The sequence below is a fragment of the Lepidochelys olivacea genome, assembly GCF_965140295.1.
Source record: "Lepidochelys olivacea isolate rLepOli2 genome assembly, chromosome: 3".
NCBI classification, from domain to species: Eukaryota; Metazoa; Chordata; order Testudines; family Cheloniidae; genus Lepidochelys; species Lepidochelys olivacea.
The window spans coordinates 54366400-54382923 of NC_140413.1; the positions used below are offsets into that span (position 1 = coordinate 54366400).

Sequence of the window (16524 nt, forward strand, 5' to 3'; positions counted from 1 at the left end):
TCAAACAAAGGAAAAAACATCAAACTTGTCAATTTGAGACGATCCTCACTTCTAAACCTCCAGCAGTCTCATGATTTTCAATACCTGAACAGGATTCATATAATTCAGCTGTGCTCCTTTATATATACTCCAAAAAATCTTGTTGCAAAATAATTCAGTCTCTGAAAAATATAGTACGTATCTTCCATTTTGCTCTTTTGAATGAATACATAGAAATGGTGCTATAAACATTCAGATAGCACTTTCCATATACAAACGGTGTTGATTAATTTACTGAAGGTGTAAAAAGGACCTATCTAGATGAACCATTTGGGAGGAATAGGGTAATACTGGTTCTATGTAACACAGAGACTCCTACTTCACTGGCAGAATTTCTAGATTCCACTGGCTTTATGACCCCTTTTTTCCTGTGTAAAAAGGTTAGGGGCAATGGTGAATCAGACTGAGTGTCCAGACAATTATCTCAAGTAATATATGTAACAGGCCTTTGTGTTATGGAGTAATTTGTTACAGGTGCTTAAGGGATGTGTCTGCACAGCACATTCATAGCAATGCACAAATACACCTACTGCATCATTTATTTAGGGAAAGATCTGCCATCCTTGTTCCTGTTGAATAGTATCTTATCTAGTAAGGGCTCTGGATCTTCAGTTTCACTTTGGAGGAAGGCAGGCTGAGAGGTTTCTGGGAGTAATGACTTCACCAGCTCTCCCTGACTCTTCAACTTTTGGCATTATGCACCTGAACTCAAAAAACTGCAAGTGAACATTGCTGCTGCAGTGGTTGGGGGAGGCTCCTGGGTTCTCCGCTCCCCTAGGGCATCTGAGCAAGAACGGGCACAGTCAGACACTTAATATGCATATGTGCTCCGGACTTCAGTTTTAAATCTTATCCAAAAGACAGTGCCTTATGCAGCATTGTCATTTTAATGCCATGCTGGGGCATTAAGTTAGTACTGAGTTAGAAGAAAGGGTATGACCTTCCAATCACCATCTGCTGCAGCTAGGTGGTTTCTTCAGAGATTTCACTGCTTTACTGAACCTTTCTGCCCCTGCTCAGTTTGTAATGTCTGAAATGTCACAGCATAAGGGGTGCAGACCATTCAGGATAACTCTCTCACAATTTATCTCTAAGTCATATGTCTTACTGGAAATTCAAACTCTGCATTTTCTTTATCCCTTATATTTGTATTTACAACAAAAGAGGGCTAAACATTTGTTTTGTATTACTCATTTTTAATCATTTAATGTATGTTGATTATAAAGCACCTTTGCTCAAAGTTTTATATGCTATGCAAAATTTTCTTATTTATTATGCCAATGGAAATCATGATTAAATCCCCTAAATTTAATGGCACTACTTTACAGAGAAGAGAATTTAGTTTAATGAATAACTCTACAGATGGGCAGCTATTTAATTTGCTATTTATTTGTTTATTTATTTAATTCTGGTTCTACAATATATTTCTTCTGGTCCTGGTAATATGCAGTGTATGACACTTTTTAGATGCCTAAATGTGCATACAAGTTTGCAAATGATGGCCTAATTGACTTGCCTAATAACCTAGCAGATATCACTTGAATATTTGAGAATACAGTTTAGGAGTATTGACTTCCAGTTCTCCACTAAATCCTCTATTGCCATTTTATAACTGCTCTGATAAGCCCCAGTTCTAAAACTGGCTTCAGCCAGGCAAAGGAGTCCACCTGAAGCCAGTTGCAGATTTGGGGCCTCAAACTACTAAAAATGTCCCAAACTCTCTATTAAGCAGAAATTTGTCACTTACAGAGTCTAATCTTTTGGAATTTTAATACAATCAGTGATCACCCTTCTCTAAACTAGCTAGATCTTTTCTGTTTGCCCATTTTGACTATTTAAAGCAAAACTCAAATATCATTTGAAAAGATATTTCTAAAACTAGATCTAATCACACAGAAGAACAAGTCACCAGAAAAAATAAGAGTCCTACTATCATAGAACCATAGAATCATAAAAGATTAGGGTTGGATGAGACCTCAGGAGGTCATCTAGTACAACCCCCTGCTCAAAGCAGGACCAGCCCCAACTAAATCATCCCAGCCAGCGCTTTGTCAAGCTGGGCCTGAAAAACCTCTAAGGATGAAGATTCCATCACCTCCTTAGGTAACACATTCCAGTGCTTCACCACCCTCCTAGTGAAATAATGTTTCCTAATATCCAACCTAGACCTCCCCCACTGCAACTTGAGACCATTACTTCTTGTTGCGTCATCTTCCACCTCTGAGAACAGCCTATCTCCATCCTCTTTGGAACCCCCCTTCAGGTAGTTGAAGGCTGCTATCAAATCCTGCCTCACTCTTCTCTTCTGCAGACTAAATAAATCTACTTCCCTCAGCCTCTCCTCGTAAGTCATGTGCCCCAGCTCCCTAATCATTTTTGTTGCCCTTCACTGGGCTCTCCAATTTGTCCACATCCTTTCTGTAGTGGGGGGCCCAAAACTGGATGCAATACTACAGATGTGGCCTCACCAGTACCGAATAGAGGGGGAAAATCACTTCCCTTGATCTGCTGGCAATGCTCCTACTAATGCAGCCCAATATGTCATTAGCCTTTTCGGCTACAAGGGCACACGGTTGACTCATATCCAGTTTCTTGTTCACTGTAATCCTTGGGTCCTTTTCTGCAGAACTGCCACTTAGCCAGTTGGTCCCCAGCCTGTAGCAGTGCATGAGATTCTTTCCTCCTAAGTTCAGGACTCTGCACTTGTCCTTGTTAGAACTTCATCAGATTTCTTTTGGCCCAATCCTCAAATTTGTTAAGGTCACCCTGGACCTTATCCCTGCCTTCCAGCCTATCTACCTCCCCCAATCTTAGTGTCATCTGCAAACTTGCTGAGGGTGCAATCCATCCCATCATCCAGATTGTTAATGAAGATGTTGAACAAAACTGGCCCCAGGACAGATCCTCTGAGCACTCTGCTTGATACCGGCTGCCAACTAGACATGGAGCCATTGATCACTACCCATTGAGCCCGACGATCTACCCAGCTTTCTATCCACCTTACAGTCCATTCATCCAATCCATACTTTTTTAACATGCTGGCAAGAATACTGTGGGAGACCATATCAAAAGCTTTGCTAAAGTCGAGATATATTATGTCCACTGCTTTCCTCATATCCACAGAGCCAGTTATCTCATTATAGAAATGAGATTAGTCTCATTTGAGGTTAGTCAGACATGACTTGCCCTTGGTGAATCCGTGTTGACTGTTCCTGATCACCTTCCTCTCATCCAAGTGCTTCAAAATGGATTCCTTGAGAAACTGCTCCATGATTTTTCCAGGGACTAAGGTGAGGCTGACTGATCTGTAGTTCCCTGGGTTCTCCTTCTTCCCTTTTTTAAAGATGGGCATTATATTCTCCTTTTTCCTGTCATCCAGGACGTCACCTGATTGCCACAAATTTTCAAAGTTATTGGTCAATGTCTCTGCCATCACATCAGCCAACTCCCTCAGCACTCTTGGAAGCATTAGATCCAGACCCATGGACTTGTGCATGTCCAGCAATTCTAAATAGTCCGTAATCTGTTCACCACTGAGGGCTGATCATCTCTTCCCCGCACTGTGCTGCCCAGTGCAGCAGTCTGGGAGCTAACCTTGTCTGTGCAGACTGAGATAAAAAAAGTGTTGAGTACTTCAGCTTTTTCCATATAATTGGTCACTAGCCTCCCCCATTCAGGGAGGGTTCCACACTTCCCCTGACCTTTTTTTTTTGTTGCTAACCCTTCTTGTTACTCTTCATATCCCTTGCTAGCTGCAACTCCAGTTGTGCTTTGGCCTTTCTGATTACACCCCCTTCATGCTCGAGCAATATTTTTATACTCCTCCCTAGCCATCTGTCCAAGTGTCCACTTCTTGTAAGCTTCCTTTTTGTGTTTAAGCTCACCGAAGATTTCACTGTTAAGCCAAGCTGGTCGCCTGCCATATTTGCTATTCTTTCTGCACATCAGGGTGGTTTGTTCCTGCACCATTAATAGTACTTCTTTAAAATACAGCCAGTTCTCCTGGACTCCTTTTCCTGTCATATTAGCCTCCCGGGGATCCTGCCCATTAGGTCCCTGAGGGAGTCTAAGTCTGCTTTTCTGAAGACCAGGTTCCATGTTCTGCTGCTCTCCTTTCTTCCTTTAGTCAGGATCCTGAACTCAACCATCTCTTGGTCACTGCTGCCCAGGTTGCCACCCACTTCTAATTTCCCTACCAATTCTTCCCTGTTTGTGAGCGCCAGTTCAAGAGGAGCACAGCCCCTAGTGGGTTCCTCCAGCACATGCACCAGGAAGTTGTCCCCAACACTCTATGAAAACTTCCTGGACTGTCTGTGCACAGGACCAGTGCAACCACTAGGCGAACTAGGTGGTTGCCTTGGGCGCCAAGTGGTTGGGAGGCACCAAAAAGCGTCGGCTTGCGTGGGGACGGCGAGCCACAGCCATGGAAGAGCCAGCACAGTGCAGGGGGGTCACCAGCCCTGCAGAGGCAGCGGCACCACTAGCGGGGAACAGCCACGCCCCCACCCCTCCTGCCCAGGATGCAGCTCGGCACCCCCCCAGGTGGCTCCTGCAGGCTGCAGGAGATGCATGCAGGCGCCAGCCCCTATGCGCCCCCGGGCTTTCCCCTCACCGCGCTCGGGCTCTGTGGCTCCCGGTCATGTGAGCCGCCGCCAGGGCGCGGGGCCCTGAGCCTGCTCCAGGAGGGGTAGCGGTGGCAGCAGCAGCTCACACTCCCGGGAGCCGCAGAGCCCAAGCTCGGTGAGGGGAGAGCTGGGGGGCGCATGGGGACCACCGGCTGCATGCATCCTCTGCAGGAGCCGCTGGGGGAGAGGGGCACCAGGCTGCAGCCAGGGCAGGCGTGCCCCCAGCTCCCCCCTCACTGAGCTTGGGTTTTGCGGCTCCCGCTGCTGCCCCTCCCGCTGCCTCAGCAGCCTTTGCAGAGGAGGGGCTGTGCACATGGAGCCAGCGGCTCGAGCAACATGGGCACGGTAAGGGGAGTCCCGGGGGCCAGTCGGGAGCAGGGGGGTTGGATGGGTCAGGAGTTCTGGGGGGGGCCTGTCAGAGGGCAGGGGTGTGGAGAGGGATCGGGGCAGTCGAGAGACAGGTAGCAGGGGGTTTGGATGGGTCAGGAGTTCTGGGGGTCCTGTCAGGGGGCGGGGAGTGGTTGGATGGGGCGTGGGAGTCCCGGGGGTCTGTCTGGGGGCGGGGGTGTGGATAAGGGTTGGGGCAGTCAGGGGACAGGTAGGGGCTAGGGTCCTGTGGGGCAGTTAGGGTTGGGGAGTCTCAGGAGGGGGCAGTCAGGGGACAAGGTACAGGGAGGCTTAGGTAGGGGGTGGGGTTCTTGGGGCAGTTAGGGGCAGGGGTCCCAAGAGGGGGCAGTCAGGGGACAAGGAGCGGGGGGGTTGGAGGTTCTGAGGGGGGCAGTCAGGGGGTGGGAAGGGGGAAGGAGTGGATTGGGGCAGGGCTAGGGTGGGGCTCTCCACCCCAATGGGGGGCATGGCTGCTCCCTGCTAGTGGCCCGGCCACCTTTGCAGGGCTGCTGCCCCTGCACCGCGCCGGCTCCTCCATGGCTGGGGCTCGCCATCTCTGCAAGGATCTGGATCTCCAGTGCCTCCGGAAGGCAGCTCCTCCCTGCCAAGCTGCTGCAGCGTCCTAAGCCTGGCAAAGCCAGTGAGTGGATGCGGGGTGGGGGCCGCCAGGGTGGGGTGGGCTCAGCTTGGCTCGCGGGGGGAGGGCTGTGCACTCTCCAGGGGATTTCAGGGGGTGGGGAGGTGGGGACCTCCTGGTTTGGGGAGCAGACCCTGGGCACAGCTGGCCCCGGGCTCTCTAAAGGCTCATTGGGATGTGCCCCTCAATGAACCAATGTGCAGGGGAGGCGGGAGGGGGGTGGGGCGCAAGGTGGAAGTTTCACCTAGGGCACAAAATATCCTTGCACCAGCCATGTCTGTGCACTGCTGTATTGTTCTCCCAGCAGATATCAGCATGATTGAAGTCCCCCATGAGAACCGGGGCCTGTGATCTGGAAAATTCTCTTAATTTTCTGAAGAAAGCCTCGTCTACCTCATCCTCCTGGTCTGGTGGTCTATAGCAGATGCCCACCACGACATCACTCTTGGTGCTCTCACCTCTAAACTTATTCCAAAGACTCTCAACATGCTTTTCTGCAGTTTGATACTGGAGCTCTGAGCAATCATACTGCTCTCTTACATACAGTGAAACTCCTCCACCTTTTCTCCCCACCTGTCCTTCCTGAACAGTTTATACCCATCCATGACAGAGCTCCAGTCATTTGATTTACCCCACCAAATCTCTGTTATTCCAATTACATCAGTTCCTTGACTGTGCCAGGCCTTCCAATTCTTCCTGTTTATTTCCCAGGCTTCTTGTGTTTGTGTACAGATACCTAAGATAACTAGGTGATTGCCCTACTTTCTACACCCCCCTCCTTGTGTTTCCTCCGGTATCCCACTTTCCCACTACCTCTGGGCTTAGTTCACCATCCCCCAGCAAACCAAGTTTAAAGCCCTCCTCGTTAGGTTAGCAAGCCTGCCTGCGAAGATGCTCTTCCCTCTCTTCATTAGGTGGATCCTATCTCTTCCTAGCAATCCTTCTTCCTGGAAAAACATTCTTCGGTTCAAGAATCCAAAGCCCTCTCTCCAGCACCATCACTATAATAAAGAACAATCATTGTCATCAACAGGAAGCTGCTATCTTGAAATATAATGAAGGACACAAGAAATGCAGCTCAAAAAGTGAATGAATGACAAATGCGGAAAACAACCAAGGTTGTTGTACAGTAAATTTTAATTAATTAAACAACTGGCGGGAGGAGATTAGTAAAGCACGTACTGCTATATTAATCAATAAAAATTTGATTTTCTGAAAAGTTCTGCAACAACTTCTAAACTTGTGCTTAGTCACATATTCAGATGGTGAGATGTTTATTCTGTTTCCTAAATCACATCATCAGATTGAACCGTCTACTGGAGAAGTATTAAACTGGCAGCTCTCATACGTGACAACATTATTTTCCAGTTATGAAAAATTGCAATGGTGGCAGGTGTTTCTTACACTTGTTTAGAAAATTTATATTTTAATAAATTCATTCTGCCAAATATTGCCCTTGAAAGTATGCTCAGCTCTCTTGGAGATAAATGCAAATTTTGGCTAATTCTGAGGATATAAATAGAGCCTTATTTAGTAAAAGATTCTGTTCTACTCATACTCATGTTGAGTACCACAAAGAATACAAGAAGTGGTCCCACTGAAGATGAGGAAGAGTATCAGCACCTAGTCTCATACATTTATTTAGCTATTTTATCAACAATCTCTTCAGTTTTACTAATCTAAGAGGACTATATAGATTGCTGATAGCTTCTACGTGATCTACTCACTAAACTTCGTTCCTAAGAATTTCCTGATGTAGGCCTTGATTTAGCAAAGTACTTAAGCATGTGCCTAACTTTAAGCAGGTGAGGAATCCCATCATATTAACATCTTGATGAATCATGGCCATAATTACAAAGATTGGCTCTCCCTGCCTCAGTGGATTCTTTGGTTACTTGTTATTATTGGGTGGAAACCTTATCTTTAGAGGATTAACATTAGGGTTTTTTAAATATATTATTAATAGACAGTGTTTCTTATTACTTCATAATCATAATGCTCACCTGTCTCAGGAGATGAAGACATACTATTAGGCAGAACTGCACAATCAGATTCTGCCTAAAAGTATCTTTTTAATTTTCTGATGATTGGTTTTCATTATTCATTATGGCACTAATTAGTGTCACTGTATATAGAAATACTTAGTTTATCTCTGACGTAAGCTTTTCCCACCAGTCCCAAGTAACTTCTATACTGAAAATGCCATTGATGCAATACAGAGGACTGGCAGCAATACACATTAGTCCACCCAGACTCTGATGTCAGCACTTTATGTTTCTGAAGTGGTACAGGAATTTCATTGTTTTACTGAATGGATTTCTTTCATTGTAGAAGAATAAACACTGGTATTTTATATTTTGCGTTATAGAGATAGCCAGATCTGCTGCATTTTGTAAGGCTCTCCCAAGCTGGAACATGAGTTGCTAGCAATCAGTTCCATGACAAAACTCAAATGATAATTCTATTGCCAATAAGGATGTTGAGTCCATGATTAGTAAGGAGAAGACATCCAGAGACCTCCAGGCCTTAGAGATGGGGCAGTTACACCAGGTCTCCTACTAAAATCAAGATGATATAGGGTTACATTAGTGCATTAAGCCTTCAGCTGTAAAGCCTTTACCTTTAAATAATAATTGCTGTACAGATCAAATTGTTAATCATTGGGTGACTAAAGCATAAAGGCCTGTAGAGACAATGAACTCATTGGCATGAGCACTTTACCCTTTTGCAGCTCCCTGCAGGCAGTACATGCAGAACTTCACAACTAAGTACTGTAGTCCAAATGACCTTGATGCCCAGTAGGTTCAACCAACCATAATTGCTGCAGCTTCTGTGGGCTTGTGCAGCTAGAAGGCTTGGCTCATTTTTGAAAGAGAGAACGTTTAGTTATTTGCATGACAGACTTTATATGGAAATTAACTTTCAGAGATTCTGTATCAAATTGCTGCATAAAATATTCTTCAAATACCAGCAATATTCTAAGAAGTTGGTTTATAAACTAGTTCATGTCTGCAGCACAGGACAACAGAAAAGGGATTCATACCCTTGTGTGGTCTGATTCTTCACTCCATCTTGTGCAGACATATCAACCCCTCTTCAGGACAGTTACTGGATCAGGTCTCACATCTGTGCAAAGTGGGGGTAAGTACTACTGTATCAGATTGGTAGCATTTTATACCCACTCTGTGCCCGTTTTCAGAGAGTTAATGATTACACAAGGTGCAAGGCAATGGAGAATCAGACTCTTGTTGCTTTGTTATCTAGTCAAGATGTGTGCACTCATCTGAACTGCTTAGAATGCACAGTGAAAGAGAAACTCCTAAAGAAACATTTAGATTTTGCAAATGAGATTTCAGTGCTTTTCTAAGATAAGATGAATGATCCTCTAATGTGTCACCGGGTGTTATGTTTCATTTAATTGTACCAAGGATAGGTTATTTCCATTTCAACATACCTCTCAAGCTTCAGCAAGGCATTTTGTCAGCCTTGTATATTCAAAGCATGGTGAATTGGTTTTCAGAGTGCAGCTATTTAATTTACAAGGTCCCACATTACACAGGAAATACAATCAGGGTAGAAGTATGTGAAATTGTAAAGTAAACCTCTGACAATGTTAGCATTAATCAAAGAATGACCCCTTGTAATTTTTTCTTAGCTCTTGTATGTTCAGTCCATCATTGTTGCCTCCTAATGAACACTAATGAGTGGCATTTTATTCAATGTTATATCTGTACTCTTCCCCTCATAATACACCTTTATGAAGCCATTAATCTGGTTTTCTTTAATATTGTATGACTAAAATCATGTAGATTCAGTGCAGCAACTCAGTAGAGTTAATAAAAAAACCCAGTCCTCTGACTGAATACTGCAAATGCAATACTGCTTCATGTGTATTTCACTGGTATCATCATGTAAACCTTTTCCCTTTGTAATCAGGACTGTATCAGAATTCTTTTCTTTTGTTGTTCATTGCGGCTTATCCTAATCATTCAAGCTTTTTAGTATTCAGAGATCTAATTTAATGTTTAGTTCATGCCAGATAAAAGGAAATGGATTTCAGTTTGTTTCTCAGATGCCAACCTAATTAAACACCTACTGCAGAAAATTAAAGTGACATATGTAACAGAGCATAGAGGTGTTTATGTAGTTTACATAGCAGTTTTCAGGTGTATAACAACGATGATTAAAGTAGTGGATTGTTTATTTACTCATTATAAAGCAACTGAGCTTAGTGCTATGCAAAGCAAAGACAGACTTTCAGTTTAAATGACTCTTATGGGAGTTAAGTATCATTCAGTAACGAGAGATGAGAAAAAGAGCAGCTAAAACGATCCAGCTGAAAATTAAACAATTCAATTACCTAGTACAGTAGCTGGGGCAAGCCCAAATGCTAATGTGCACGAAATGAGAAGGTGACTTTCTCTGGGTTTGTTCTGTATAATCAGCTGCTCTTGCACTTTGCCACTTCCGGAACTAAGCCCCCCCAGAGCTTAGTCCTTGAGGCGAGGTCCTTTGGTTTTGGTGGCAAGATAGAACATATGGGATACAGTGCATTTTTATTATAATAAAAAAAAACCCATAATCAATATATATAATATAATAAAAAACAGCTAGTTCCCCTTAGCAGTGGGAACAAGGATCCACTGGAAGTCTGAAAGCATCAGTATTAATTTACTTGCAGAAGTCCAGAAGATTCTGAGTAATAAGATATCTTCGTCGAGAGCCAAACTCCATCTTCATTTTTGAGCCAACCCTTTGCCAGAACCAAAGTGAAGTCTCTGTAAAGCTTAATTTAAGATCCTTTTAAAATTACATTATAGAGATTAATTCCTGTCCTGTCATCTTTTCTTTTAACTGGATAACTAAAGATCATCTCTTGTCTTTTCACCATATTCTACCTTTCTTCTTTATGTATTATATGGTATAGCACCTTCATAGTATATTAGCTCAGAGATGATGTGTGGATACTAAGACATTTGAATAAATATGTGAGTGGGAGAAATCTTTCTTGACTATGGGCCAATTCGTAGAATCTTCGGATGTTGCGTACAATTAGTTGTGTGCAGTGGAGTGCCACTGGAGTTAGGGAGGAGACTCAGGTCATCAGATGGCACTGCTAATGCTCTGGTAGCAGCTGTGTGCAGGTTGGGGTTGGCTGGTGGACCTGGATGTGCAGGTTGGGGTTGGCTGGTGGATCCGCATAGTTGCAGACCCACTCACTATACCTGTCCCAGTTTTTCCTAACCACATGGCTATGGGGTTCTTTCTCAGTGTCTCCTGTTGAAGCTGTTCCTCTTTATATACTACTGTCACTGGGACAGAGAATGAACACGTTCTATAGCGTGGTGGTTAGGGCAGTCACCTGGGATGTGGGAGACCCAACTTCAAGTACCTGCTTTTAGTGACTAATTAGTTCTATACTGTGGAACAGCTTCAACAAGAGAGACTGAGAGAAATCTGCTCCAGAATATCCCATAGTCCAGTGGCTGGGCCACTCCTGGGAGGTTGGAGACCGAAGTTAGAATTGCTGCTCCACATTAAGCAGAGGGGATGGGAAGTGAATGGGGGTCTCCCACATCCTAGGTGAGTGCTCTAACCACTGAGCTAATAGTTATAAAGTGGGCACCACTTTCTCCTCTGGCCATTTTGGGAATCTAGCCTGAAATTTTTTTTGACTAAAACTATATAGTGAGGTTACGTCAAATTCACAAACGGTTTTGGGTTGACTGAAACTGCATTTTTCAGTAAATAAACTATTTGTCTGAAAAAAATTTGGCCCGTTCTAATTCTGATGTCATATGCCAAACTTCTTCATAGGAGCCTCATGGAGTCATTCACCAGTACTTAGTGTTGCAAGCATCTCAACAGTTTGTTCAAGCACGAGTCCACTTCTGATGTCTGAAAAAGAACTCTCATCACACACTGTTCCCGTGGCACTGCCTTAGGTCTTCACATCAATCAAGTTGAAGATAGTTAGTATATCATCAACTGTCACCACTTTAAAAAAAAAACAAAAACATAAATATTGTTTGGAAAGAGAGAGAATCTCTATCACATTTTCTACAGTGTTGCAGACTGGAAGTGGAGCCTTCCAAAAAGTATACCTAAGCTGTAGGAAGGGTATGAGCAAAATCCTTTATTCCATCACTACCCTCAGGCCAGGCCTACATTGCAAACTTACATCAGTATAACTACATCGCTCAGGGTTGTGAAAAACCCACATCCCTGAGTGATGCAGTTATACCGATTTAACCCCTGAAGTAGACAACGCTATGGGGTGGCTTTTACTGGTGACATAGCTACCACCTCTTGCAGAGACCGATTAACTATGATGACGGAAGAAGCTCTCATGTAAGAGTAGTAGCGTCTTCACTGAAGTGCTACAGTGTCACAGCAACACTGGTGTAGCTGCAGTGTTTTAAGTGTAGATCTGCCCTAAGAGATTGTAAGGAGTACAGTTCCTGAAATCAGATAATAGAATTTATCTTGCAGTTGCTAACATACATATGTTTTGGAAAATTAGATGGAATGAATGTGAAATGTAAAGCAATTGTGTGTGAGTTTAATACACTGAAGAAGTTGTTCAAAGGTAGCCTGGCCAAGAAAAAGAGAAACACATCTAAAACTGTGAAAGTCTAGAAAATATACCGTATCCCGCAAAGTAGAGTAAATACTTTGTAGAGTAACACAGGCATCACTGATGGCAATATTTGGCCATTACCATTTACCAACAGATTGTAAGTAGGCTTTGGAGATTTTTATGAGTAAATGTTGACTTCACCTACACACACAAACTGATGAAAAAATATTTCCACTGATAGTAATAAAAATTTACAGTAAGGCAAAGTAAGAAAAATACTACTAGAGAACTTATTACTGTTTTATTCAAGGGTATTTACTCTGTATATTTTGACATACAATGTTTACAATTTGTGTTTAATGGTTATCAAACTTTAACTTTTAACAGCGTTTTCTGTCATTAAATAATTGTTGTGTGTCCCCCGATTGCGGATCTCCCCCTAATTTCCTGCAATTGTGAACATTTACATTGATAAAAACCAAAAAAGGTTAAAAGCAAACATTGATATTATCTGTTGAAATTATAAAAAAAGAAAATTTCATTTTGCCAAACCTATTTGTAAGAGGTAAATACATCCTTGCAAAATTCTTTTTGCCCACTTGTCCTGAGCAGGTGTTTTCAAAAAAATTGTCAGCTGAGTCGATGTCAATTAATTTTTTCAGTATCTTTATTCATTGTAGTCAATTTTTTTCATTTTCATTGTAGTCAAAATTTTGTGTCGGCTTCAGTTAAATAAAAAAAAGGGGGGGGGGAGCTAATGAATTAATTAAGAAATAGATCATACCATCAGTATAGCAGCCTCTGTTTTAATGACTGTAGTGTTACATTCAAAATAGTTCATGTTCTTCCACATTTCCATTTGTTAATATGGCGCATATGTATATAAAAACCAGTACACGGTTACACTGTGAAAGTTTGCAGAGGGAAACCGGAGGTTGTGCCACCTGGGTAGGGGCTGGTTTAAATTATTGGCTCCTGAGGAGGTTTGGGAGGCAGTTTGGGATTGAGAGATAAGCACATAATCCATCTGTTCCTGCTAAAATGATCCACAGTAAAATAGTTAACATGGACATTTATATTGTTATTGTGAAGAATGTGGAAATTATCTGCATTAGTTTTATGAATGTTATATATATATATATATATATGTTTAGAGGTTATTGTGTTGCTGGGTAATGGGTAACTAAAAGTTAAATCAGCCTTAGTTAACTTGGATCTGCAGGATCCAAAAGTTAATGGCTGTAGACAGCTCCAGTGGCCAGCACTCAGACAATGGAGCTAATAATTCATTGTAGGTTTACCTCCACTAATGTGGAATCAGGGGCTGGCTGGCCCCATGATGAATGTGGGTGAGTTTCCAATCTTGAAGTTTCCAGGGTTTCAAGGTGAGAATCTTCAAAGAGCTTGAAAGCAGTTAAAAAGCTGATCCTCTGGTGAGCCAGTCAGTCAGAGACAGAGGGCTTACAGAGAAACAGAGAGTAAGGGCACGGCTACACTAGAGTTTACAGGAGTGGATGCAGTTGCACTGCTGTAAGCTCTCTAATGTAGCCACTCTAAGCTGATGGAAGAGAACTCTCCCGTCAGCTTAACTACTTCCAGCTTCCCCTCTCCCCCCAAAGCAGCAAAAGCTATGTCAGTGGGAGAAACTCTACTGCCAACATAACACTGTCTACACTGGCATTTATGATGGTGTAACTTATGTTGATCAGGAGGGTGATTTATTCACGCCTCAGAGCGACATAAGTTATGTCAAGATAAACTGAAGTGTAGACATAGCTTAATTTAGTGCCCAGAAAAGTGGGGGATACCCAGGCTAAATCAGGCCTACCTACTTGCATGAGGCAAATGCTAAATATAAGTAAGAAAACATGCATCTATTCTTTTGTTATTTTAACTCCTTTCTCTCTGCTTCTGATATTCCTATGGATAACTAAAGCATAATATGTCACTATGTTTACCAGCTGGTCACAGCTCTTGGAGAGAAGTCAACAGAAGGAGGCCAAACCCAGCTAGACCTGCTGAGGAAACACAGTTGGTAAACAGAGGGTACTGTAAACTGGTGATGGAGAAAAAGTGGGGTGAATTTCATGATTCCACTCTGGGCCAAGACATCATTGATTTGGTTCACATTTTATTCGATTTTCATTAACTTCGAAAATGAACCAATCGTGGATTCCACAGCAGCAGAATAAGAGAATTGATGGGTCCCTGATTTTGAAAAAAGTCAACTGACCGGATTTTGTGTTTGGGCTGGTAAATTTTTGTGTAAGTTTTGCAAAGTTGTGTTAGTGCCTGGACCAATGGTACTATTGTTAGCACTCTGTACCAGAGAAGAGAACTGAGTTCAGTTTTCAGATCTTGCTTCTTTTGTCTCTTGAATATATTTCAGGATGTGTGTGACGGGTTGGATCACAGACTCTCCCTGGGAGTTGCCACCTGATGTGCCAAGACTACTTTTGCTCCTGCTTTCCGGCCCTGTCAGCTTAGGACTTCAGCACCCTGCCTGGTTTGAGACAGACCCGCTAGCCTGCTACAAACCCAGACCCAGGTCTGAACCACATCCCCTAACAGCTGTAGGCTTCAGTGAAAGCAAATTAAGAAGTGTGCCTGTCTTTAACACTCAGATGCCCAACTCCCAATGGAGTCCAAACCCCAAGTAAATCCGTTTTACCCTGTATAAGCTTTATACAGGGTAAACTCAAATTGTTTGCCCTCTATAACAGATAGAGAGAGATACACAGCTGCTCCCCTTCCCCCCTCCCCGCCAAATATTAATATATACTCTGGGTTAATTAATAAGTAAAAAGTGATGTTATTAAATACAGAAGGTAAGATTTAAGTGGTTCCAAGTAGTAACAGACAGAACAAAGTGAATTACCAAGCAAAATAAAATAAAACATGCAAGTCTAAGTCTAGTACAGTAATAAAACTGAATACAGATAAAATCTCACCCTTAGGGATGTTTCAATAAGTTTCTTTCACAGACAGGATGCCTTCCTAGTCTGGGCACAATCCTTTCCACTGGTACAGCCCTTGTTCCAGCTCAGGTGGTAGCTAGGGGATTTCTCATGATGGCTGCCTCCCTTTGTTCTGTTCCATTCACTTATATATCTTTTGCATAAGGCAGGAATCCTTTGTCCCTCTGGGTTCCCACTCTCCTTCTCAATGGAAAAGCACTAGGTTAAAGATGGATTCCATTTTAGGTGGCATGATAACATGTCACTGTAAGACTTCCAGTATCCACTTGCCAGCACACAGGTATACAGGAAGACTTACAAGTAAAACAAAAAGAAAAGGAGTACTTGTGGCACCTTAGAGACTAACAAATTTATTTGAGCATAAGCTTTCATGAGCTACACCTCACTTCATCATATGCATTCTCATCCGATGAAGTGAGCTGTAGCTCACGAAAGCTTATGCTCAAATAAATTGGTTAGTCTCTAAGGTGCCACAAGTACTCCTTTTCTTTTTGTGAATACAGACTAACATGGCTGCTACTCTGAAACAAGTAAAACAAAGCCATCTATAGTCAATTGTCCTGCTGATTGGGAGCCATCAAGATTCCAAACCACCATTAGTGGCCCACACTTTGCATAATTACGATAGGCCCTCAGAGTTATATTTCATATTTCTAGTTTCAGGTACAAGAATGATACATTCATACAAATAGGATGACCACACTCAGTAGATTATACGCTTTGTAATGATACCTTACAAGAGACCTTTTGCATGAAGCATATTCCAGTTACATTATAGTCACACTCATTAGCATATTTTTATAAAATCATATAGAGTATGTCACAATGTGCTATTCTGTTACATGATTCCCATGCAATGCATGATTCCCTTGCAATCACTTGCAACAGTGATGTCATAGTCTATGAAATTTTCAGAAAACCAGGAAGAACCAATAATATTGCACTCTGGTGGAAGGAGGGAAATTATATTTAAAATAATTGGGACTTTTTCTCAGTTACATTAAGGCTTCTTTATACACCTCTGGAAGAATTAAAAAATGTAAAGGAAGTAGATATTATCTCCCGATAATACCCTCTGTGCAGGAGATCTCCCTGGCTTCTACAGAGTTACCATAAGGGCTTCATGCTGGCTCTTCTTCCAGCCATCAGAGCAGGGAGGGGGCGCTTGCCCAAGCATACCACACATAGGTTATTCTTTGCTTCCCACGGTTCACAGAGGGCTATGGGAAACAAAGCATAAATTAGAGGAGTGTCTTGACTACTCTTAACTTACACTGG

The 16524-nt window shown here is 42.8% G+C and overlaps 1 long non-coding RNA gene across 2 annotated transcripts; it reads left to right on the top strand.

Annotated features, from left to right (window-relative positions):
• The first annotated feature begins 4769 nt into the window (after positions 1–4769).
• LOC311518908 lies at positions 4770–14980 on the top strand. Of its 2 annotated transcripts, XR_014711135.1 has the most exons (5): positions 4770–5009; positions 5556–5691; positions 8769–8829; positions 11506–11660; positions 14658–14980. It is a non-coding gene; the product is annotated as an uncharacterized lncRNA (long non-coding RNA). The 2 variants fall into 2 exon arrangements; XR_014711136.1 differs by lacking the exon at positions 14658–14980 and having other exon boundaries at positions 11506–12523.
• The last annotated feature ends 1544 nt before the right edge of the window (positions 14981–16524 follow it).